Source organism: Pseudophryne corroboree, chromosome 12 (genome assembly GCF_028390025.1).
Source record: "Pseudophryne corroboree isolate aPseCor3 chromosome 12, aPseCor3.hap2, whole genome shotgun sequence".
In the NCBI taxonomy this organism is placed as follows: domain Eukaryota; kingdom Metazoa; phylum Chordata; class Amphibia; order Anura; family Myobatrachidae; genus Pseudophryne; species Pseudophryne corroboree.
In genome coordinates, this window is record NC_086455.1 from 111,720,339 (window position 1) to 111,747,530 (window position 27,192).

Consider the following 27,192-nt stretch of genomic DNA (forward strand, 5'->3'; position numbering starts at 1 on the left):
AATCCGGTGCTGGTTAGGTAAAGATTAATCGCTCCTGCGTATAGTTATGTCTATTAGTAGTTTCTGGACATTTACTATATTTGCGGTTCATTATCCATGCGGCGGGAATTCTCAGATTCCCTCCCACCTGAGCAGTTTGATATAGTCACAGCCCACCTGTTCAAACTAACCTATGACCTTTTGTTCTGATGCGAGGAGACATTCCTGTGTCCAATGAACAATGAGATTGTAGGTCCCTTTGTAGTATACTGTACGCAGTGTATATAAGGACAGCCAGCCTGGCCAGCTCAGTCTCTTCTCTCCACAAACGGTTTTCATCTTGACTAACTCGGAGCTGGTACCAGGACTAGTGCAGCGATCATTCCCCAGTGTGTGTAAGTTATTCTCTGTGACCATTATAAATCTCTGTTTGTATTTGCCATATTCTCTCTCTCTGTTATTGTATAAGATTGTGACGATATTGTATATTTATGTGTAGTTAGCCTGCTTAGATATTGATGTTAGCCTGTAGTGTATGAACTGTTAACTGTTTTAACTTTTACATAGCTAGATATTGTTAGTAAAGGTGTTGGAACCTTAGCAAGGTATTGTGTGTTTATTACATTGCTGAGAGTATTCAGAGTGTCTCAATCGCTCAAGAGGCTTTCATACAATAGAGGTTAATTAGCATTGCATTGTGCTCACATTACAAAACCAAGGTTTACAGTACAAACTCAATCTTTCACTGTGTTGCATACAAGGTTTACTGAGTGTCATCCCGTGAGCGTCTGCATCGCTCGTGTTCTCCTCGTGGTCACGAGCGTACGCCACGCTGGTAGCGTAGCATTACGGTAGTCGACCGCCTATAGCGTGCTCGACACCACGCGTTAAGTTGTGAGCGAGCATGTCGCATGTGCGTCTCGACCACGGCTAAGCGTCTGCTACGCTAAGTGCGTACCCTTACGGTACCCCATACGCCAATTGCGTACTGAGTCTCTTACCCATTTTATAGTGAATGTAATAAGATAAATAGTTAGCTTTATCAATGTCAAGCAGGTTGGAGGGAAGGATGCCTAATTCATAAACCTGTGTGCTATGTATTATGGTTGGAGTTGTTTTGGGAGAAATAGGCATATATTAAACATAAACACAATAAATTGAATGTTGGTTTATTTGGGGATGAAGGCCTAAAGGTCCATACACACTAGGCGACGTTGCTCTATGAGTGATGTCGACTAGTGTTTCCTCTCCTGGGCCGGGCATTTGGTGGCCGCCTGTATACACTGAGCAATATGACCACTCATATCGCTCAGTGACACCAAGCAGCAGCCGGCCGTGCATGCAGCTCCTGGGTGACAGTCCAGATAGAGCATGCATGTACTGCCGACAATGACAATTTTTGCCAACCCGTGCGGCCACGCATCGATTGTCGCCGGCGGTATACACACCTGCCGAGAAAATGAGAGACGTCGCTCAGGAAGGGGGAAAATGAGCAACGTCGCTCATTTTCTCTGCAAGTGTGTATGGGCCTTAATATTAAAATATGCATGCTAATAATTTAATGTTTAGATTAGTGGGGGGAGATCTATAGTGTTTACTCATTGCTGTGCTTTCCAAGAGTTGAACTGTACCTATCTCTTTCCCAAAACAGGACTTTAGAGTTCCAAGACCGAGGCCAAGCAGTAACTGAGATGAAGATACCAGAAGCAGCACGAAACTGTGAAAGCTGCAGGAACAAATATTAGAGAGAAATAGGTCTAATAAATGTTCTTATTCTGATGGGAAAGTCTCAACTGTGCTATACTGGCCCATGGTGGCAGGACCTTTCAAAATAATAGGAGCCAGCTCTGTCTGTGCTTGAACACCCCATATATTTGGGTTGCTGCTTCTACAAACTATGTTTATGTTTGGTTTTATTCAGTCAGTTAGGGGGAAAGTAATTAGTGCACCCAATCATTTTTCAAAATTGGTTGCTATAGTCCCAATGGTGCTGCTTTATGCTGCTCTGCGTGGGGATGAAGAACCGTGTGCCTATAACAGTGGTGCACATTGCATTTTTGGTGTTTGAAAGGTTGAACAGGGTTTGAGATGGATAAAATGATAGCCACATTTCATGCTGACACAAATATTAGAAAGAGTAGGAAGCTAAAATCTGACAAAATAATGGGATATAAGGAACAGGTTGGGGGTTGGCCTAATGACTGAAAAAGTAGGTATGCCCCATGATAGGAGGCATTTACTATCACCCTCCCCAGGATAGGGGGTAGTGTTCTCTCACACCCAGGGTACTGAAATGTCTAATTATGGCCAGAGCCGTAACTAGGGGGGGCTAGGGGGGCATGTGACCTGGGCGCGGGATTGGATAGGGCGCTGGGATCAGCTGCGTCTGACACAGCAGAGAATCTATTGAATAAAAATGGGATTTGTAGTCATGTGTGCTACTGCTTAGACTTTATGAGGCATTGCAGAAGATGGCCGCCGCTGCTGGAGCTAGGGAGTCAGGGTAACGTCTAGTTTCCCTTCCTCAGCGGCAAGCCGAAAAAGTATACCGCCCGCCTGCCCCCGCCCGCCCTAGCAACGAATGTGGTCAGCTGCTGACCTTTCTCTGGCCCCACACAGCATTGCATTCATCCCGCTAACAGCACAGTGATGGATGGAAGCAGGACGGTGAGAGGACCGGAGGTAAAACACACACACACACACACACACACACACACATACTCAACTGTGACTGGTGTTAATCCCTGCAGCTAATTTAAACTAGTTTACTTAAGCTTATATGCAGTATATTGCCCTAATCTATAATGCTGAGACTGCTAATTTTCACCACTGTGACAGCTACAGATTTTATATATATATATATATATATATATATATATATATGATGATGCGTGTTGCTCGCATCACGAGTGATAGAGACATGGTCCCGGAATTGTTGGATGATACGATGTCCAAGTTCTCCAGCAGGGGTTATGACCCTCAACTGTTGTTATCTCAGAAAGAGCGGGTTTTGAATATGTCTAGAGAACAACTTTTACATCCAGTGAAAAAGAATTCTGATAATATTCTCCCCTGGGCCAGCGATTTTTCGGTGGCAAGTCCGATCATACGTAGAGCCACTAAAGCTTTGTGGCCGATAGTGACTTCGGATCCAGATTTACCATCCTTTAAGAATCTAAGACCTATTGCAGCATTTAGACGGGGGAGGAATATCAGGGATAGAATTGTTAAGGCTGACATAACGGGGATGGGGAGTTTATCCAATGGCAACATGCAATTCAAGCCACCAGGCTGTTACCGATGCCCTAAATGTGCCACTTGTAGGCATATGGTAGCATGTAAAGAGTTCAAACATCCACATTGTGAGTTAAGATTTACTATCCGACAGATCATTACCTGTAGCACGTCCTTTGTGGTATATGCCATTGTGTGCCCCTGTGGCCTGCTTTATATTGGCCAGACAACCCGTAAGTTCAGTGAACGAATGGCGGCCCATCGGTCGGCCATTAAATTAACATTGGAGGGTTAAGATGTGGACCAGCCCGTTGCCCGTCATTTTAAGGGGGCGGGACACTCTTTAAATTCCTTAAAATATTTTGGGATTGATCATGTCCCAATAACATTGAGGGGTGGTGATAGGTCTAGGATATTGCTTGAAAAGGAGATACGTTGGATTTTAAGACTTGATACTTTATGGCCTCTGGGCCTTAACGATAAAATTAATTGGAATATCTTCTAGGGGATACCAGATTGTAGGTTTTGCCAGGGTCTAATTTAGGCTTGTGGTAGTTGCTGTTTTTTTGGAAGGCCGTTGTGATATGGCTTTTCTTATGGATAGATTTTCAGCATTGTGCTTAATGTTAATGTTTTCTTGAAGACATTAATGTTTTTATATATGTTTATTTATAGCATGCTTTGTTTTATATTTTGTTCAATATGGGACCTTATGTTCCCGGCAGGCTCTCCATATTTGCTGCCCACGCCTTCTGGACGTGCACCCCCCTGGCTGCTCCCGGACACTCATCCAGTCAGTGACACGCAAGCAGCGGGTCACTATGGTAACAGTGACGTCGGCGCAAGTCAGTGTGGGAGGCAACGTGACCGGAAGTCACGGCTCAGCAGGAGAAGACGCCGGGGATCGGAGGTATTTAGGAGGGTAAGTGTATGGTATGTTCTATGTGTGTTTGTCTTGTCTGTTCAGGGGCCTGAGGAAAGGGCTGATGCCCTGAAACAGCTGTAGCCCGCAATACAGGATTTATTTTGCATTATACAAACGCCTCCAGTACCGTTTCTTCTCTTGGTGTTGCTATATATATATATATATATATATATATATATATATAATGTGTGTATGTGGCTGTGTACATATATACACACGTGTGTGTGTGTGTGTGTGTGTGTGTGTGTGTGTGTGTGTGTGTGTGTGTATACATAGCTTGTGTGTAATACTGGGGTCTGCTGGTCTGAGGGATAACTGTTTTGAATTTGTTTGTTTCTTACTTATTTTGTTTATTTTTTATATTTTTATTTTATTTTTCTATTTTATTTTATTTTATATATATATATATATATATATATATATATGTATGTATTATTATTAATTTTTTTTGGGGGGGGGCGCTAAATTTCTGTCTTGCCCCGGGTGCCGTTAGTCCTAGTTTCGGCCCTGTTAGGGCTTTGACTACATCCCATAAGCAAAGGTTGCTATGGAGTCTGAAGATAAAATAAGCAAATTGTGTTTACCAGATAATTTCATTTCTGTGAAGTATTCCATGGCAGAGCTAATATTTTACTCCCATGCTTCTATAAATATATTTTACAGATGGAGCTTATGAAGACACTCGAATACAAGGAATGGAAATCACACAATGAGAGGTCCACTTTTTCCTGTCTCTACTCAGATAACCAAGGTTTAACCCATATGTCAGAGGAGTGAAATTATCAGGTAAACATAATTTACATGTTCTGGCAGCCAGGAATATATTCTCTCTAATTTGGCTTCCAAAGCACCAGAGGTCCTTATTGACTAAAAACCTCCCTACTCTGAAAGCCCATTACAATATGCAACAATCATTTTCTTTAGTTCACACTTCACATCTCATGCTACCATTATAGGGCAACTTACATTATATTTCCTCCTGAAAATGGGTATCCTCTTTGGCCTGACTGACAAGCGGCATTAAGTACTTACACAGGTGAAAGTATCTGCTGGTCAGACAGGTGAAATTCACCATCTTCCTGCTTTTATAATGTATTTAGCTTCATCTCATTGTTTTAAGGGGATGTAGTTATGTGACCGGCGGTCTCACAAAATCTATGCCTACATCCCACCAGCTCAAGATCCTGACAGTCGGCATGCCAACTAACAATAACTACACCAAGCCCACAGCGTGGTGAGCGCAGCGATCCTGCAAGGGGCATTTGCAGGCACTCTAATCCCCAGGATCCCGGCGTCGGTATGGTGACCGGCGGGATCCCAAGCGCCGGTCACCCATACCCAACCCGCTTTAAGTTATTCAAAAACAATAATATTCAACAAACCCTTACATTAACCTCATTGTCTCCAATGAGCAGTCTTCAAGGTCCTAATATACACAGCATATGCCAGAGTTTCCCAAACTCTGTCATTACAGTCCAGGTTTTCAAGAGATCCATTTTTGAACACAGGTGACTTAATTAATAGCTCTGTCAAGTTAATTTAACCATCTGGACTCAACATGGATATCCTTAAAACCTAGTGGTATATTTACTAAAGTGCCTGTCATAGAACTATAGCAACCAATCAGCTTCTACTTATCATTTACAATAACAATAATCATTTTATTTATATAGCTCTCTTTCTCCAACAGGACTCGTGGTCCTTTACAGTCATCAAAAACAATGCACAAAATAAAGAAGATTTAAATAAAGCTGGGTACACACTGGCCAATATATTGTCCGTCCTACCGAACGGCCAATATATCGTGGTTCCGTCGGCCAGTGTGTATGAGCAATAGGTCTGTGAACTGTCATTCACAGAGCTATCGCATCGGCCCTGCTTTACAGCCGACAGCCAATATATTGTTAGATATATTGTCACGTCGGTGTGTGTACGGTCGGTCAGCCGAACGCCTGTACACAGGCTGCAGGAGCCAGCGGTGACTGACAGCTGAACTGGGTGGGCATGTGTAAATGCCCGCCCAGTACATGATGTCAGTCCCCAATGGATTGGGCAGTGTGTATGCACAGCACACTGCCCAATCCGGCTTTAGCTATATCTGCAGATCAAATGATCTGCAGATATATCTTTAGGTGTGTATCCAGCACAATGCGGCAATAGACAAGCCACACGGACATACAAAAGAAAACCTCAAGTGCACAGTAAGCATAATCCAGGATTGGTGTAGGCATTTTGGGCAATAGCTTTAATGGGATGGGGGGGGGGGGGGAATGCTGGTCACAAGGTACCATGTGAGGCAGCCATCACTGGGTAGGAATACTCTGAGTGGAATAGTCTACCCCTAGACTAGCTGACACAAAATGGGGTGATTGCAGCATCCTATCACTCAGAGTAGGGTCCCAACAAAACTGACCGGTTTTATCCCATTCACAAGAGTACCAGATGAGGCAGCCATGTTGAGCCGTACTACGAAGGTTACACTGTGGGAGGTGACCCATACAAGGGCTCAATGCGTATATGGGAAAACTGACACCCTGTACGGACAGATCCATGTTAAGTACATTCTGCCTGTGGTGGAACCATCCAAGGCAACCATCTGGGGTGCATTGCGTAGGATGCTGCTGGCAGGGTGTGCAATCAGTGGAGGTACATATTACATGGCAGAAGAACGCTGTAAGACAAGGGTGGGTATGAGACTGTGGGGAGCACACTAATGTCTAATGGAAATGTCCCTGCTGAGCCTGGTCCTGGTGCTCACCCCCCACAACTCCCTTCTAACCTTAAGAGGTAGGCACAGGGGGCAGTCCTGATGTTCTCAGCCAGAGGGTTGATATAGGCCTGGTCCTGGTGTTTTAATGGCAGAGGTGAGGAGAGGCCACATAATGATCCTGAGCTGCAGTGTTTGTAAAAGTTATTTCCTTTTTTATTTCTAGAGTAGTCCAAAGTACAAATCCAGTTCAAACGCCGGTTCTAAATGCATCATTGAGAAGCATTCCTAACAAATACAGGCCAGTGCCCTGACTGCAGCCCTTGTCAATAATGATACACACTATAGACCCTATTCAGGTTGGATCGCAAAATTTGACAATCACAATCTGACCGATTATCGAACGACTGCGTATGCACAGAGCTTGCATTGTGCATTGTGCTTCAATGCAGTCGCATTTTGAGTGACAGGAAGCAGCGTTAGGGGAGGAGAGATGGCGTTTTGTGGGTGTGTTTGTGAAAAAAAGCAGGCGTGGCAAGACGTTTTTTGGGTGTGTCTCTGATGTCAGTGATGATCACTTCCAGCCTCTTGCGTATACCAAATTGTGGACGACCCTGTCTGGCGCAGATTGAAAAACTCTTTGATGTTACAATATTTGATTATGGTTATGCGTGGCTTGGCGAGCAACCAGGACGGACGTGCTGTGCAGAGGCTCCCGAGATAAAGCCTAATCTGACCAGCAATACAGTGCCCAGCAGCCCCACGTCGACTCTCCTGTTCGGCCAGTACCCCGGTGGGGGGGTGGTATAGGTCACGGAGCCGGGGGACTGTTTTCACAGTCCCTGCGGGTTGTGGCCTGCTCGCCTTTCACAGCCGGGGCCTCGATTTACCAGCCCGTCCCGCGACGCCGGAAGTGCCGCATCAACGGCGGGATCTCTCCTCCCTGAGACAGCGCTGCTTGTGAGCCGAGACCTTGCTTCCACCCCTTACCTGGGACCGCAGGAGCCGCCCGGCACTCTGGTGAGCTGATTACACCATCCCCGAGACGGAGCTTGCCTGGTGCTGCGGGTAGCGGCGCCCGTCTTCCCTCCCTCAGTGGCAGCCAGGAGGTGAGGCGCCCCGCTGGGAGTCAGCTGACCACAGCCAGGACCTCGCTCCCGGCCTCTCACTACACAACCTAGGCCCCAGACGCACCATATTATTAGTGGGTGGGAGAGGTGAGGGAGTCCAGAGCAGACCTTCCTGAAGCTTTTCTCCCCCCATCGTATTCAGCTACTGCATGTGGAAGTGATGTCATGTGTACCTTGAGCCCCTGCTGGCCTGCTATTTCACATTATCTCCCTCAGGAGAAATAAACACTGTGCTCTATTACAAAGTGACTTAACCCTTCTGAGTTTTACATTGAATCTGGTATGCCTGCATCACTCTCACTGGTTAATGCCATATGAATACCATCATTTTCTTTTTCTTTTTTCTACTTTTCTTATGAGTGATATCGGAGCTCCCTCTAGTGGCCATACTGTACCCAGCTGTCTTATAGGATTTTCGTCTATCTAAGATACAGTAACGGATCCCACATTCTCTGAAGGAAAATTACGGTGAAGATTTGCCATGGTTCCCACCTCCCTGATACCTACTTGATCTTGATGAAAAGGTTGGTGGATATCCCTTCTGCACCGCACGTGATACCATTATTAGCCTAATGACTCGTTAAAGCCAGCCCACTGGGAGTCACTGTACTAGGGGCACTTTTTTAAGCGTTATGTAAACACTCAACTCTTCCACGACAAGACATATGGCACCTTTTACTCTTCTTCTCTAACTACATAATGGTCAGGCGCAAAAAATCTGCTCAAAAAGGAACCGCTCATTCCGTTACCGAGACCATGTCGCAAGTAGATATGAGACCATTCCTCAGACCCACTCCATCTAAACTCCCTGATGATCTTTCTGCTTCAAGCCCCTCCTCTACCCCCTCGAATTCTCCAAAGACGTCTCCCACAGCTGTGTCTCCTCACCCACAGCATAAAGGTGACACAGATCTCCGCGATATTCTTCAGTTCATGAGGAACCTTCCAACCAAACAGGATCTTCAAGATACTATACGTAGGGAATTAGCAACTGTCAGGCAGGACATTTCGCAGTCTCTGACCGTGTGTCATCCATGGAAGGACGACAGGACTCCACCGAAACCTATGTGAAATCCATTACAGATATCATCACGGCCCAATCCACCGAGATTCGTTCACTCAGATCTCAGGTGTTAGACCTGGACAACAGAGGGAAAAGAAACAATATCCGGATTCGAGGTTTACCAGAAGATGTCCCTCAGACCAGTTTGATAGACGCCCTCACAAAAATATTCAACGAAATATTGGGAGCGAGCCCTACTAACACGATAACGTTTGATAGAGCTCATCGCGCTCTAAAGCCGAAAAGCTTATCTGCTGATCGTCCACAAGATGTTATATGCCATCTGCACTATTATTCCCAAAAGGATGACATCATGCGCAAAGTACGTCAATTAGACGGTGTGGATTTCAACGGTTCAACAATACATATTTTTCAGGACTTGTCATGGCAAACCCTCCAACAAAGAAGATCTTTGAAACCTCTCACGGACGAACTCCGGAAACGCCAATTGAAATATCGCTGGGGCTTTCCCTTTAGCCTTCAAGTCTCCTCATCTGGGAGATTACACACCCTGACCAACCATTCTGATCTTTCCTCATTCTGTGCTGGACTTGGTCTCCCGAATCTTACTATCCCCAACTGGGAATTCACTGTGCCTGACCTACAACCACCACAATCATCTTGGAATAATTCCTCATGGACAGAGGTCCATCACTCTCGAAAGAAGAGCTCTACTGCAAACGCATTAAGCCAAGACGCAGTCACCACCTGACAGACCGTTTCTAGGAATAGCTGGTGACAATCCGTATAATAGCTGTACCTTCTGGTGCACTGCGCTCTTCCTATGCCGAATGAGAATGTTGCTGCGGTTTCTTTCCTACATTATAGGTTGACATTATACCTATCAATTTTTGTTTACTTTATTCAGATTAGATTCTTGAGGTTCTAGATGTTGTTTTCCTTGTCACAATTGTCGTTTCTACAGACACGCATAGCTATACTTATTTCTATAATATGTTTACAATATACCGATAATCTGTGTGACTTTTGTTTATAATAACTTTGGATATTTTTCAGGGCCCCTAGGGATGACACTCTTGCCCCTTACCCACATTAGGCCACTGTGCCCCTTGGATCTCTGGTATTCTTAAACCAGGGTTCCCATGATGGGTGTTCAATTACTGTTAAGGTTCGTGTTCTTGTTTTCCATGTTTTATTTCCCTTATCTTTTCCTTTCATATCAGTTTCTCTCTCTTTCTCTGTTTTCTTGGGTAGGCACGGGGCAATCGCTTGCTCTGAAGTTCCTTTTTACTTATGACAGTACCAGGTAAATTAAAAATCTCATCGCTCAAAGCTAAGGGTCTCAACCTCCCAGAAAAAAGATCCAACTTACTTCGTTCTCTGTGGTCAGATAGAATTGATGTTGCCCTGATTCAAGAGACACATTTTTTAAAATCACTGCACGCAGCCCTTCACTAGTTAACCATAGATTCCCGTTACCTTATTACTGCAACAATCCGGGTGGCAAGTCAAAGGGTGTAGCAATTCTTTTCTCTTTAAATCTGCAAATTTCTGATGTCTCAATCCATAGACCAGTACCAGGGAGGATGTTACTTGTAAACTGTAAAATCTTCACACGGGACTATACGTTTATAGTACTCTATGCGCCCAACCAGGGTCAGTTGTCTTTCTTCCGGTCACATCTCCTGCACCTAGAATCTTTTATCACAGGTTTTGTAATTTTGGGGGGAGATCTGAATTGGTCCATGGATCCGTCCCTCGACACCTCCTCGGGTACCCCTAACTTTTCTAAACACAAACATCGCCAGGTCAAAAAGATTTTCCATGAGCTACAAATGGTTGACTCCTGGAGGGCTATGCACCCGACTGGACGAGACTACACGTTCTACTCCAACCCACATTGAGTTTATTCTCGTCTAGACTACTTGTTTATAAGTCACAGACATCTTCCTTTTTTAATCGAAACATCCATAGGTTCGATAACCTGGTCGGATCATGCCCCGATCTTTATGACAATATCCGTGCCATTGCATTCTATAGGCCAGTGGACTTGGCGACTTAACGAAACACTCTTATATGATAAATTTTGTAAAGCTGAGATTGATAGAGCACTTACTGAAAATTTTTAAAATAATGATACCAATGAGGTCTCAAAAGTGACTCTCTGGGAAGCGCATAAGAGCACCCTGAGAGGCAAACTTATTCAGCTAGGTTCCCTTACAAAGAAGCAAAAATCGGCCCAAATAAACAAACTATTACAACAAATCAATTCGTTAGAGACATTACATAAATCATCTTTATCCCAGGTGGAATTTACGGAATTGACTGCAGCTCGGTTGAACTTAACCAAAATTCTCAATGACAACACCCAACTTTCCATACGCAAATGTAAAAATAAATACTACCAATGGGGTAACAAACCGGGACGTCTTTTGGCCCAAGCTCTCAGGACACAACGAGCATCTCTGTTTATCAATAATATGAAAAACGATAGAGGTGTTCTTTGCTTTAAAACTCCCGAAATAGCAGACTGCTTCAAAAGTTATTACTCGAAGTTGTATAATTTAGTTGAGCCCTCTCCAGATGTAGACCCCCTCTTGGATATACTCCGCTCCAAGTGTTACTTGGAGAAAGTTGCTTACCCAACTCTGGCACCATCTGAGATACTTTCGTTAGAGAGACCCTTCACCTTACAAGAGGTGGAACTTGCCATACTGTCTATGCCCCAGGGTAAGAGCCCCGGCCCTGACGACTTTCCGTCCACCTACTACAAGATGTTTAAAGACTTATTAGCTCCCAACCTTCTTCAAGCTTTTAATTCCGTCTCAGCAAACACCCGTTTTTCCAAACAGTCCCTTGAAGCCCAAATAACAGTTATCCCCAAACATGGGAAGGATCCCTCGGTATGCTCCAGTTACCGACCCATATCTCTGCTTAATGTAGATGTAAAACTATTTGCAAAATTGATGGCAACTAGACTTAACAAATTTCTTCCTTCCCTCATACACAGTGATCAGGTGGGATTTGTTCCAGGTCACGAGGCAAAAGACAATACGACTAAAATTTTAAACCTGATACATTTTGCCTCGCGCGGACGAATCCCTACCATTTTATTGTCTGCAGATGCCGAAAAGGCATTTGACAGGGTTAGTTGGAGTTTTATGAGGTCGGTTCTGGAGCATATTGGACTCGGTCCGCGGGCATTGGACAGGATTATGGCTCTCTATACTTCACCAACGGCACAAGTCCGTATTAATGGCTCTCTATCTGACTCTCTCTATCGGTAATGGGACGAGACAGGGATGTCCTCTGTCGCCTATAATTTTTGTCCTCTGTATAGAGGCATTGGCTAGGGCTATTAGAGCCAACAATTCTATATCAGGCTTGCTCATTGCGGATAGAGAATATAAACTAGCACTATTTGCAGATAACCTATTGACATTGATCACAAATCCCACTCGTTCTCTTCCACACCTTATGAGGGAGCTAGACACGTATAGTGCCCTTTCTAATTTTAAAGTGAACACATCCAAATCTAACGCTCTGAACATCTCAGCACCTCCAACTACAGTGGCTATGTTGAAACGTTCCTTCCCATTTCTCTGGAACCCCTCGCATATTACATACTTGGGGGTTCAGTTACCCCATGATCTAACACATTTATTTTCTTTGAATTTCCTACCACTCTGACGAGCTATACGGAATGATTATTGTAGCTGGCAGTTCCGACATCTATCCTGGCTGGGTAGGGTGGGCGTGGTTAAAATGAACACTTTACCCAAATTGCTATATACTCTCCAGACGCTACCAATACTGGTTCCGGACTCGTGGTTCAAGTCCATACAGCTCCTTATACAACAATTCATATGGTCCCGTAGGAGACCGAGAATAAGTAAATCCAATATGTCAAGATCGGCTAGACCAGGCGGGTTTCAACTTCCCGATATCAAGAATTACTACAATGCAATTTTGCTCAATAGTATTTTGGACTGGACCAGGAGTCGGGAAATTAAGCAGTGGGTGGGGTTAGAGGGTCTCTACACACAGCAATATCCTAAAATCTTCCCATGGCTTCCCTCCATGCCTAAACTACCTGCATCTCACCCGACCATCTCCCCCACACTATCTTTCTGGAAAACTATACGTCGCTGTCCATATATTTTGTCTGATTTTGGACCTTTAACCTCTTTTTTGGGCAATCCAGATTTTCTACCAGGTATTTCTCTTTCTCACTTTCGTACTTGGGCAATAGAGGGACTTTTTAGAGTTGGACAATTGGTATATATATCTGGGGTCAAACAATTTGAGGATATTCGATCTAAATGGAACATCCCACAATCTGACTTCTGGAAATACCTACAGATCAGACACTTCTTGAATTCAGATAAGAGACTTCCACAGGCTTCTAGAGAGCTGACACAATTTGAGAGACTCTGTGTGGCCCCTGTTAACCCCACTCACACAATATCCACTTTATACAAACTGCTACGTACACCCGATACCCACACCCTTCCCTCTTATGCTTCAAAGTGGGAGAAGGACCTGAATCTATCGCTTTCCAAAAAGGAATGGGAAGCCATCTTTCCTAAGACCCAGAGCAGTTCCGTCTGTATTCAGATCAGAGAAATGCAATACAAAATACTGACAAGATGGTACAGACATCCCACCCTTCTACATGCCATCTATCCTACAATGTCAGCCAAATGTTGGAGGTGTTGTACTGCCTTGGGTTCATTACTACATATATGGTGGAACTGTCCCCTTTTAAAAACTTACTGGGATGACGTCATAGCAGTTTCCCAAGATATTCTTAACATCACTATCCCCTCCACCCCAGCCTTTTGGCTGTTAAATCACTCCTCTGTGGCTTTATCAGATTATAAATCTTCATTGATGCAACATTTGTGTAATGCAGCTAGAGCCACGATACCTGCTCTGTGGAGATCCACTAGCCCTCCTACACGTAAAACATGGTTTTCTAGGATAGATTATTATATGGCAATGGAGGATACACTCTTAGCTTCCAGGGACAAGACAGTCGACTTTACCGCCACATGGCTTCCCTGGTTAACCTATAATATTTCAGCTTCCTATAAAGATTATATATTCTTAATGCAGTAAAGGAGGCTGCGTACCTCCATCTCCCTCTTTCCTCCTACAGTGAAAGTTTTGCTCTACTCTATATGAGATACCTCGATGTAGACCCAATTCTCCTGTCCTTCCATTTCCCACACTTCTCTTCACTCTTTTTAACACCTTTTCCCCTCCCCCACCTCCGCTTGTCCTCCCTTCTTTATCTCTAAATTTTGTTGTATTTTATTTTTGGAATGTGTATCGTTTCACCCGGACTTGATACTAACATTTATTTTTCTTTCATAATGGACTTTTACAAGATGTAGTAATCTGTCAGATCTATTGTAATAGCTTACAAAGACTATGTATGCAATGTCTCTTTTTTTTCTTCCCTCTGGTCCGTTATATATGTTTACCGATGTTGAAACGGTGTGTATTTTTTCATTGTTCTCAATAAAAACAGAATATATAAAAAAGATTATGGTTATGCAATCACATTGCGCATTGTCATGCATTTGCAATTTCTGCAATGGGCATTTTTTTCTCTATTTCTGGGTGGCAACTATTTGATCGCAGCAACTGCTTTTTAGCAAGATTAGCGATCCAATGCAGACAGGATCACAGTTGCAGACAAACTTTCTTTCGGTGTGAAAAGTGTAGCCAGAGAGAGATGGGAAACTCAGATATATAAACGTGAAGATTGTTTTTTTAACTGTGAAGAAAGGAGAGTTAGGATTTTGACTCTAGTTCTAACTGCATCCTTGAAATGACATGCTTAAAGTTAGAGATGAGCGGGTTCGGTTCTCAGAGAACCGAACCCTACCGGACTTTGCCTTCCGAGTTCAGTTCCGAGCCAGGCTCGGGTTTTCCCGCCTGACTCGGAAACCCGAAAGCGGCAAAACATCATCATCCCGCTGCCGTATTCTAGCGGGATTCGGATTCCATATAAGGAGCGTCGTGGCCATTTTCACTCCTGTCTCGGAGAGTGTATTGAGAGGATGTGTCTGTGTGGGGGCGGAAAAGTGGGGTGGCGAGTCTTGTGCTGTGTTGTGCTGTCCAGTGTAGTCAGTGTATTGTGCTGCATCAGTCCAGCCAGTCACAGTGTTGGTGTCCTCTGCTGCCATATATCCAGTGTAGCTGTATAAAGTGGTGCTGTGTTGTGCTGTCACCTATTGTCTGTGGGATGAAGAAGCCCATTGTGATGCCTGAGCAAACTACCAAAAAAGCCACCTCTTCGGTGTGGAATTATTTATCCACAAATCTGGACAACAGGTGTCAGGCCATCTGTTGACTCTGTCAAACTGTAATAAGTGGGGGTAAGGATGTTAAACACCTAGGAACATCCTCCCTTATACGTCACCTGCAGCACATTCATCAGAAGTCAGTGTCAAGTTGTGAAACTTTGGGTAAGAGCGTAAGCAGTCCACTGACACCTAAATCCCTTCTTCCTCCTGTACCCAAGCTCCTGCAAGCCACACCACCAACTCCCTCAACGTCAACTTCCTCCTCAGTCAGGAACGTCAGTAGTCCTGCAGGCCATGTCACTGTCAAGACTGAGGAGTCCTCTCCTAACCGGGATTCCTCCGGAGGATCCTTGAGTGGTATGCCTGCTGTCGCTGCCGCCGCTGCTGTTGTTGCTGCTGGGAGTCGATCGTCATCCCAGAGGGGAAGTCGGAAGACAACTTGTACTACTTCCAGTAAGCAATTGACTTTCCAACAGTCCTTTGTGAGGGAGATGAAATATGACAGCATTCATCCTTTTATAAAGCGGATAACTGAGGACTTGACAGCTATGTTGGTGTTAGAGGTGTGTCCGGTATCCGCCATTAGTTCAGTGGGACTTAGAGAATTGTTTGAGGTACTGTGCCCCAGGTATCAAATCCCATCTAGGTTCCACTTCTCTAGGCAGACGATACCGAGAATGTACACAGACGTCAGAAAAAGAGTCACCAGTGTCCTACAAAATGCGGTTGTATCCAGTGTCCACTTAACCACGGACATGTGGACAAGTGGAGCAGGGCAGACTAAGGACTATATGACTGTGACAGCCCACTGGGTAGATGTATTGCCTCCCGCAGCAACAACAGCAGCGGCGGCACCAATAGCAGCATCTGCCAAACACCAACTCGTTCCAAGGCAGGCTACGCTATGTATCACCGCTTTCCATAAGAGGCATACAGCTGACAACCTCTTACGGAAACTGAGGAACATCATCGCAGATTGGTTTACCCCAATTGGACTCTCCTGGGGATTTGTGATATCGGACAACGCCACCAATATTGTGCGTGCATTACATGTGGGCAAATTCCAGCATGTCCCATGTTTTGCACATACAATTAATTTGGTGGTGCATAATTTTTTTTTAAAACGACAGGGGCGTGCAGGAGATGCTGTCGGTGACCCAAAGAATTGCTTGCCACTTTCGGCATTCAGCCACCGCATGCCGAAGACTGGAGTGCCAGCAAACACTCATGAACATGCCTTCCATCAGCTGAAGCAAGAGGTGGTAACGGGTGGAATTCAACCCTCTTTATGCTTCAGAGGATGGAGGAGCAGCAAAAGGCCATTCTGTTAGGTGCCGCGGTCCGCGGCGCCGCTCGGTCTGCTTCCGAGCGATGCTCACGGCCGCCGCACCTCCCTCCCTGCCCGCCCGGCGCCTAGCAACACCAGGACGCCGTGCGTACTGTAGCTGCCGGGTCCCTGGCAACGCTAGGACGCCGGGCGTCCACAGCCGCTGGGTCCATGGCAACGGGGACGCCATTGGCGGACCGCGTTCCCCGTTGCCAGATAAGATTGATTAGTTGTTCGTGCAGCAGGGCAGCTGTACGGCAACTAGTAATTAGGGTCTGGGGGCTGGTCTTGCTGGCCCTCCTGTCATTGGCCAGCAGGGCCTTTTTATGGGAGCCAGCACACTGCAGCCTCGCCGGTGATAGCTTCCTGTATGCTGTTCCTGCCTTGCAACGTCTGTTCCTGGTCAGCTGTATCTGGTCGATCCTGCTCCCTGTGCTCCTGAGTCCTGGAGTTCTGAAGCCGGTCCTGGGAATCCTTCCAGTCCAAGTGAACCTGTTGCAGTCATCTGGGGGTTCCCGCTTATTGGGGTTCTCTCCCGGTTTCGTGAGTAGCGTCTTCTGCCACGTGTTGCGGCCTAGGCCGCTTAGTCCTTGTGTTTAGTTTGTACTGGTGGTTTTGCAGAGGTTTCCGCTTTTCACTGTCCTCCCCGGTACACAACGGTGCCGTGTGGGGTGTGGACAGTGGTATCTTTTGTTGTTCTTTTCCTTTGGCGGCGTGCCGCACATATATTTAGTTTTCGGGTTGTTAGTAGCCCCTAGCTTTCTATTTGCTTTAGTTAGAGGTGCCCTTGTTATTATCCTGTCTCGGTTCCAGCCTTGTCTCACTCTAAGACCAGGGGGCATCGGAGTTGGGCAGACCTAATCCGCCCTTCAAACGCGGCTGCCGTGGGCCCAAGAAACCATAGTCACTCAGGCGTGAACTGACCACACGGGTGAAACAATGGAGGTAGGGTGCTAGGGGCTATTTCCGTACCACACCTTATTTCAGCGTCACGTCCTGGTGCCCTGGACTCACTACGCAACATCTCTCTAGTTCTGAGCACCAGGAACGTAACATTTTCAAGCCTATACATCTGCCTACGATATAGGCAAAGGAGGGGGAATGCACCTGACTCAAGCGCAGTGGAGAATGATTTCCATGTTGTGCAATGTTCTCCAACCCTTTGAACTTGCCACACGTGAAGTCAATTCAGACACTGCCAGCCTGAGTCAGGTCATTCCCTTCATCAGGCTTTTGCAGAAGCAGCTGGAGAGATTGAAGGAGGAGCAAAACGGAGCGATTCCGCTGTGCATGTGGGACTTCTGGATGGAGCCCTTCATTCGCAAAACCAGGATTCAAGGGTGGTCAATCTGTTGAAATCAGAGCACTACATTTTGGCCACCGTGCTCGATCCTAGGTTTAAAGCCTACATTGTATCTCTCTTTCCGGCAGACACAAGTCTGCAGATGTGTAAAGACCTGCTGGTGAGACAATTGTCAAGTCAAGAGGAACGTGACCCGCCAACAGCTCCTCCTTCATTTTCTGCCGCCACTGGAGCTGCCAGGAAAATGATAAAATTTCCAAAACCACCCGCTGGCGGTGATGCAGGGCAGTCAGTAGCAAGTGCTGACCTCTGGTCCAGACTGAAGGACCTGCCAACGATTACTGACATGTCATCTACTGTCACTGCATTTGATTCTGTCACTATTGAAAGAATGGTGGAGGATTATATGAGTGACAGCATCACTGTAGGCATGTCAGACAGTCCGTTCGTATACTTGCAGAAAAAAGAGGCAATTTGGAGGCCCTTGCACAAAATTCCGTAATTTTATCTAAGTTGCCCCCCCCCCCTTCCCCTCTAGTGCGTACTCCGAAAGAGTGTTTAGTGCAGCCGGTCACCTTGTCAGCAATCGGCGTAGGAGGTTACTTCCAGAAAATGTGGAGAAGATGATGTTCATCAAAATGAATTATAAATTCCTCCATGGAGACATTTACCAGCAATTGCCTCCAGAAAGTACACAGGGACCTGTGATGGTGGATTCCAGTGGGGATGAATTAATACTCTGTGAGGAGGAGGATGTACACAGTGAAGGGGGTGAGGAATCGGACGATGAGGATGAGGTGGACATCTTGCCTCTGTAGAGCCAGTTTGTGCAAGGAGAGATTGATTGCTTCTTTTTTGGTGGGGGCCCAAACCAACCAGTCATTTCAGCTACAGTCGTGTGGCAGACCCTGTGGCTGAAATGATTGGTTTGTTAAAGTGTGCATGTCCTGTTTATACAACACCTCTTTTTTTTATTTATCTTTGCATCATGTGCTGTTTGGGGACTATTGTTTTAAGTGCCATCCTGTCTGACACTGCAGTGCCACTCCTAGATGGGCCAGGTGTTTGTGCCGTCCACTTGTGTCGCTTAGCTTAGTCATCCAGCGACCTCGGTGCAAATTTTAGGACTAAAAATAATATTGTGAGGTGTGAGGTGTTCAGAATAGACTGGAAATGAGTGGAAATTATGGTTATTGAGGTTAATAATACTATAGGATCAAAATTACCCCCAAATTCTATGATTTAAGCTGTTTTTGAGGGTTTTTTGAAAAAAAACACACGAATCCAAAACGCATCCGAATCCGACAAAAATCCGAAAGGGTGGTTTTGCCAAAACGCTTCTGAATCCAAAACACAACCGCGGAACTGAATCCAAAACCAAAACACAAAACACACAAAATGCCCGCTGCACATCTCTACTATATATACACACAGCGAGTGCTTGATTTTCTGCCAGTTATTGTCCAGCAGAAAAAGTTACCTTGCAAACATTTAGTCTTCCAGGTCACTCTTTATGCTATTTTGAATTTATTTTCCATTTAGGAACTGTCAAGTACTCAAGTAATATTTCTAAACACTTTAATATAACCAATGGAATGAGACTGAGCTGTCTATCCCCTTTAAATATTGTTATTATTAGACATAATGTGACTGTCTTTTTCTCTGTTTCATCTACTTTCCTCAATTGAAGTCCAAAATACCATTTTCCAAATGATTCAATTATATCCTATTATAAACACAGTCCAGGGCACTAACATGAAATATTTCCTTACCAACTTTAAAAATGTTCATGGGTGACACATGCTGAGAACGGGTTCCAGGTAGGATTCCATAGTGGCTGCACCCCCTGGATTGATGATGGGTACAGAATAAGTGAAGATGCAGAAATTCACAGAGAGAAGATTGCAGTCTTTTTAATAATGATTTTAGATTACACAAATTCACACTCTAATCTATTATATATTTAGTGCAGGATTTATTGAAAAAGTGTATTCAGATTTAATAATATTTTTTTGTTTTAAATAAAAAAAACCTCACCGGAATGACTGGCCAAATAAATGTAATGCTATCAAGGCTTTAAAATTGTTGTGTTGATTGAATTATTGCGTATTATCTAATTTGTGTTTTCACATATACAAGAAACAGTATGGATTTTCCTAATTGCCATATTACGCTAGCTCATTTCTAGCTAGAAGCATTCGTGAGATAATTAGACAATATTTTACCAACTAAAAGGTTATTACACTCATTAGATTTATATTGTACTAAGAGCATTTGTTATTCTTCTCTGAGCATTATTGATCCGTGCATTGTTAGCATGACATTTTAATTCCTGCAAAGTGGATCATTATATTATTTTGTTAAAGTGTCTATACATCAGTGTAATACTTTCTTTATATTCAATTGATTTTGTTAATTCATTTACAGTCATAGTAAATATCATAGCAAATATAGGTACAGCTGTTTTGTGTTCTGGTTACAGTATGTGCATCTCTTAAAAGGGATCATTAAAATGGGTTGGGATTGAAATGCCGGCGATTGGAATGCCGCGGCAGTCAGAATACCGAACACGGTATCCCAATGATCAGAATCCTGACAGGGGAAGCTAAGTATACTTACCTTCCCCCACTGGCCCCCTAATCCTAACCCACCCTTCTAGCAGCCAAAACCTGACCCTCCCTGATAGTGCCTAAACCTAACCCCCCTCCCTGCCGCCTAAACCTGATCCCGGCCCCCACCCCAACCCCCATGCCACAGCCTAATCCTCCCCCGCAGCCTAAACATAACCTCCCCGCATCTTGGCAGACCGGCTGATGTTCGTTCGGAATCCCGGCGGTCGAGATTCCAGCACCAGGCTGGTGACCCTATTCAGGATGCTGTTGTCAGCATTCTGAGTAGTGTATTCTGATTACCGGGATCCTGACCAGATCCCATTGCAATTACCAGGGCTATACATTGCTGTAGTTTTGTTTTTACATATTTTTGTAAAAGGACCTCGCATAGATTCTGTTTTGCAGTTTTTCTAATCTCCATAAGGCAGTGGTTCCCAAACTGGGTGCCGTTGTACTCTGGGGTTCATGAAATATTTCCTTACCAACTTTAAAATGTTCATGGGTGACACATGCTGAGAACGGGTTCCAGGTAGGATTCCATAGTGGCTGCACCCCCTGGATTGATGATGGGTACAGAATAAGTGAAGATGCAGAAATTCACAGAGAGAAGATTGCAGTCTTTTTAATAATGAGCAGTTTAGATTACACAAATTCACACTCTAATCTATTATATATTTAGTGCAGGATTTATTGAAAAAAGTGTATTAGTAACAAATGCAAAAATAATGTCTTGTGACACTGCTTTTATATTTACTAATCAGGTTGAGCTTCCTGTTAGATACCATGGCTAAGAAAAAAAGACAAGATTTCCAGCAAGCTAACCCCAATTTCAGGGCAGCACACAGAACAATGGGGATTCGGTAACATTTGAAGTGCTTTATTTAATATGTATGAGATCACATTTTAGATGGTAAAGAAGAGAAGGTGTAAAGGATTTTTAATGAAATATTTGCAATAAAGGTCCTACTATAGAAAAGCCTCTGTGATCTTTAGTGGAACCTTCAACATTCTCTGTATTTACATTATTTGGATATAGAATAAAGACAACAATAGGACATATTATGTGAAACTGGAAGTGATCTAAGAAATGAATTAGAAGGTACTTGAAAAATGGAAGTATAAGAGAATAAATAGATAAGCCACAAATAACAATGCTGTCTGATATTCAAGGTGTTTTTTTTGAATGTTAGAGTCCAAGGATAGTCTCCACATGGATTGAACACCATAAAATACATGTGAGCTGAGACGAGTGATTAAGGACAAAGGCTAATAGCAATATGCAAGTAACAGACAGAAACAGAGTTTGAAAAGAAATACAGTAACGTGATTATGTATCTCGTATTTTAATAGGACATCTTTAGATGTTCCGGCAAACTGTATATAATAGAGGATTCAAGGATTCAAAGAAACAAACAGAAAAAAAAACCATTTATATACTTCATAACATTTGCAGTTTAACCAAATAAAGTGCGTTACACAATCAAACAATTGGACATAAAATTAATATGAATTGCTTGTAGAATGATATAAAGTGTGTATATATATATATATACATATATATATATATATATATACACACACACACACACACACACACACACACACATGTATATGTGCGTTTGTAAACACAGTACTGTGCAAAAGATTTAGGCAGGTGTTAAAAAATTGCTACAAAGTCAGAATGCTTTTAAAAATAGAAGTGTTAATAGTTTATTTTTATCAATTAACAAAATGCAAGGTGAATACAGGCAGGTACTTATTCATCATGCAATACATCAGGGAGGCATCTAATTGGCTCCAAATTTATTTTGCAACAGGACAATGTCCCCGAACATACAGACAATGGGGGTCATTCTGAGTTGATCGCAGCAGCAAGTTTGTTAGCAATTGGGCATTAGATTTCAGTTTGAACACACCCCACCCAAATCTAACTCTCTCTGCACATGTTATATCTGTCCCCCCTGCAGTGCACATGGTTTTGCCCAACTGCTAACAAATTTGCTGCTGCGATCAACTCAGAATTAGGCTCAATGGGCCTTATTCATGTTAGTTAGCAAACCAAAAAAGTTATTGGGCAAAACCATGTTGCACTGCAGGTGGTGCAGATGTAACATGTGCAGAAAGAGATAGATTTGGGTGGGGTGTGTTAAAACTGAAATCTAAAATGCAGTGTAAAAATAAAGCAGCCAGTATTTACCCTGCACAGAAACAAAATAACCCACCCAAATCTAAATCTCTCTGCACGTTACATCTGCCCCACCTGCAGTGCCACATGGTTTTGCCCAACTGCTAACTTTTTTTGGTTTGCTAACAAACCTGAATAACGCCCAATTCCAAGTTGATCGCTCGCTAGCAGTTTTTAGCAGCAGTTTTTAGCAGCAGTGCAAACGCATAGTCGCCGCCCACCGGGGAGTGTATTTTCGCTTTGCAGAAGTGCGAATGCCTGTGCAGCAGAGCGCCTGCAAAAACAAGACCAACCCTGGACTTGCTCTTCGTGTGCGTTGATTCTAACGTTGGAGGGTTGGCTTTTGACCTCACACACCCGCCCAGCGTTCGCCCAGCCATGCCTGCGTTTTCCCTGGCACTCCTGCGTTTTTTCAAACACTCCCTGAAAACAGTCAGTTGACATCCCGAAACGCCCCCTTCAATCTTCTTGCATTGTGCCGTGCTTCGCTAGAACCTGTGCAAAACCACAAAGGTCTTTGTACCCGTACGTCGTGCGTGTGCATTGTGGTGCATACGCATGCGCAGAAATGCCAATTTTTAGCCTGATCGCTGCGCTACGAACAACGGCAGCTAGCGATCAACTCGTAATGACCACCAATGCCATTAAGAACTATCTTCAGTGTAAAAAAGAACAAGTAGTACTTAAAGTGATGATATGGTCCCCACAGAGCCCTAATATCACATAATTGAGTCTGTCTGGGATGACATGAAGAGACAGAAGGATTTGAGCAAGCCTACATCCACAGAAGATGTATGGATAGTTATCAGAGATGTTTGAAACCACCTCCCTGCCAAGTTCCATCAAAAACTGTGTGCAAGTGTACCTAGAGGAATTGATGGTGTTGTGAAGACAAAGATTTCTCTAAAGTTCATTAACTTTGCATTATGTTAATTGATAGAAATACTGCTATAGATAATGTATAGTGTTAATTACATAAGGTGATTTTCAGCTGAGTGCATGCGTCGGGGAAGGGAAGTTGACGTGGCATTGTGGGGGGGGGGGGGGGGTCCAGGCAACGGAGCCGAGTCCAGCCGTGTTTTTGGGACACCTGAGTGATGTCACACACAGTAGCTCTCTGAAAAAAGATGGCTGCATTGCAGCTGCAAATGCAGCCGTGCTGCGTATGTAGGGAGGGCATCCTTAATTTACAGTTCAGTGATGCCATCACAATTAGATTGAGCTTACAACGTTGGGCGGACCTTTGCATTCTGGCCAGCTTTGCCCTGTGCTGGGTGGCCTTTGCATGCTGGGTGGCTTTGCCCTGTGCTGGGTGGCCTTTGCATGCTGGGTGGCTTTGCCCTGTGCTGGGTGGCCTTTGCATGCTGGGTGGCTTTGCCCTGTGCTGGGTGGCCTTTGCATGCTGGGTGGCTTTGCCCTGTGCTGGGTGGCCTTTGCATGCTGGGTGGCTTTGCCCTGTGCTGGGTGGCCTTTGCATGCTGGGTGGCTTTGCCCTGTGCTGGGTGGCCTTTGCATGCTGGGTGGCTTTGCCCTGTGCTGGGTGGCCTTTGCATGCTGGGTGGCTTTGCCCTGTGCTGGGTGGCCTTTTTAGCAGAATCTGCAAGATAAAAAAACAACATTCAGCTGATGCGGTCTGGAGTTTCTGCCACATGTAGTGACTGGTATCCGGTCTCTAGGTCGACAAGACTTAGGTCGACAGTGTCTAGGTCAACCACAATTGGTCGACAGTAACTAGTTTCTAGGTCAACAGGGTCTCTAGGTTGACATGTTCTAGGTTGACAGGTGAAAGGTCAACATGAGTTTTTCAAATTTTTTACCTTTTTTTTTTACTTTTTCATACTTTACGATCCACGTGGACTACGATTGGGAACGGTAACCTGAAGCATGGCAAGCGAAGCGAGCCATGCAAGGGGACACGGTGCACTAATTGGGGTTCACGGTCACCATACGGCAAAAACTACACCAAAAAAGATTAAAAACCTTATGTTGACCTTTTGACCTGTCGACCTAGACCATGTTGACCTAGAATCCCTGTTGACCTAGTTACTGTCGACCAATAGTGTGGTCAACCTTCAACACCACACCCATAATGGCTTACCATGATTGCTGGCCCTGTATATGTCTCATGCATTATATTTATTAATAATAATAATAATTATTATTATTATTATTATTAGTAATATATTGTTATTATTATTATTATTAATAATATATTATTATTATTATTATTATTATTAATTAACAGCTTCTTATATAGTGCAGCATATTCTGTTGCGCTTTACAACTGTAAACAGTGATAAAACAAAATTGGGAAATAACAGCCAGACATAGAGGTAGGAAATTCCTGCTCGCAAGTTTACAATCTGTAGGGAATAGACATTGACATTGATTCACAAGCATAGGCGCTATCTATTATACTCTTTTATACCACTTTTACACCAAAATCCCGGGTCTAACCCAAGATTTGAAACATGGTTCCAAGCCGGGTCAGATTCGGGACTCCCCCTTTTACACTACAGCACCAACCTGGGAATATCCCGGATCGGCATCGTTTACACTGCCCGCAGTGTCTTTGGGGGCCGGTGCTTAGAGATGACATCATCTCCAAGTGCCGGGAAACCTGGCAGATTGGGACTCCCTTGTGTCACACTGGGGCAAACCCAGCAATCTAGAAGCTGCTGGGCTGCCCCTAGCCTCCAGCCCTGCCGGGCACACGATACAATGTTGTGGTCTGCATAGACAGCATGCGCTGTGTCCCCAGTCTCCGGTGCTGCATGGAAGCCAGCACAAGGCTGCGGTCAGCATAGACAGCGTATGCCATGACCCCCAGCCTCCCGGCCGCCCCCTGGAGGTCAGAAGGTCTGCTATGCTGTAAATGGGTACTTGGTCGGATGACCCGGCTTACCCATTTACACCGCCTCCTACCCCGGGTCTTACCCTTTTCAAGTACAGAAAGAGTTATACTGGCGCCGGCTGTTGGTCAAATAATGAAATTACAATTAATATATATAAAATATGACACTCAATTTATTTATACAATCATAAAAGAGAAAAGAATACTCCCATTTCTCAAAGGAATAAAATATAGCAATTGCTAAAGTTCATATATCTAAAAAATGCAAGGTGCCACTGTTTCCCTTCCAAATAATTGTCCACGGCTTCTGGCTAAGACTCTATTCCAAATTGCTCACAAGTCAATAGATGACACAATTGTTACCAGACTTGCTTCCGGATAAACGTCCCCCTAGGTATCTCGTGCAAATAAGATCCAGATGGCAGCAGGGAAAGGTCCGGGTCTGTGATGAGCTTGTGCTGGAATTTTGTCCAGTGGATACAAGGAGTCCATAAATCGCCAGGGAATTGATAAAAGTAAATCCAATGCCAGTGGTCCTGCAGAGTGTGGCTCAACGCGTTTCGCTGGTCTAGTCACTACCAGCTTCCTCAGGATCATTTTTAACCCTGCTTGCATGCGAGGTTGGATTCCTGGAAAATGGATCCGGAGTTTTGGAGAATGACCCTTTTACACCGCCTGCAATCCTGAGATTGTGCGCACTCCCATGCAAAATCCCAGGATATTTCAGGCAGTGTAAAAGGGGTATTACACTGAGCTTTTAACCCAGGTTGCTGCTGGGTCTACCCAGGTCACAGTATGGTGTAAAAGTGTCCTTGAAAAATAACCCAGGTCAAGTGACCAAGAAGTCGACCCTGGTAGCTCCCAGGGTTGGACCTAGGTAAAGATGCAGTGTAAACAACTTGACCCGCGTTATGCTTAAAAGCTGCTAATTGACTGTATACAGAGGTCCACCCCAAGGGAGGGTCTGTGAGTGACATGCAGGGTAGACCCAGGTTCAGTGTAAATGAGGCTGACCCGGGTCCAATGTGCAGTGTAAACAGGGTCTGGCCGAGGTTGGAACTGTGACCGGAAACCTGGGTCGAACCTGGGTTTTTGGTGTAAAAGTGGTACTACATAATGGTCCTGCCAGATTGCAGAGTTTCTTGTTGGGCTGTATGTCACACAGCAATGTTGACTAGTAGGATGTCAGATTGAAGAAAAATAAATATGTGATAATATGTGTGGACTGTAGTTTTCAGGGAAAGCTTAAAGGTTTTGAGACTGTCAGGATTAAGCATGGTAAACACTTGCCAGTCTGCTGGGCCCTTTTTTAGTGTCCTGTCCCTCGGTCATCGCTTAGCTGTGTCTATCATTTCTCCCCCAAGCGTTCCTGTCTGTCTCCCATTCCGGCAAACACACGTGGAGCCCGCTGGCTCTGGTCTCTGGTCGCCACCTCCTTGGTCCCAGTCAGCTGACCAATCAGACGGCACTTCTAGTGCAGCTGACCACCTCCACCAATGGTTGAGGAGCAAGGGTTATAAAGATGCCTTCTGATGATCAGAAGGTGCCAGAGCAAAGATTGTCTTCAGACACCCTATGGCTCCAGTTACCATGTC

The 27,192-nt window shown here is 44.6% G+C and overlaps 1 long non-coding RNA gene across 1 annotated transcript; it reads left to right on the top strand.

Moving 5' to 3' along the window:
- The first annotated feature begins 1,636 nt into the window (after positions 1-1,636).
- On the top strand, positions 1,637-21,476 carry LOC134980390 (uncharacterized). The gene is made up of 4 exons (XR_010190385.1): positions 1,637-1,734; positions 3,939-4,135; positions 4,802-4,924; positions 21,320-21,476. It is a non-coding gene; the product is annotated as an uncharacterized LOC134980390 (long non-coding RNA).
- Positions 21,477-27,192: the final 5,716 nt, after the last annotated feature.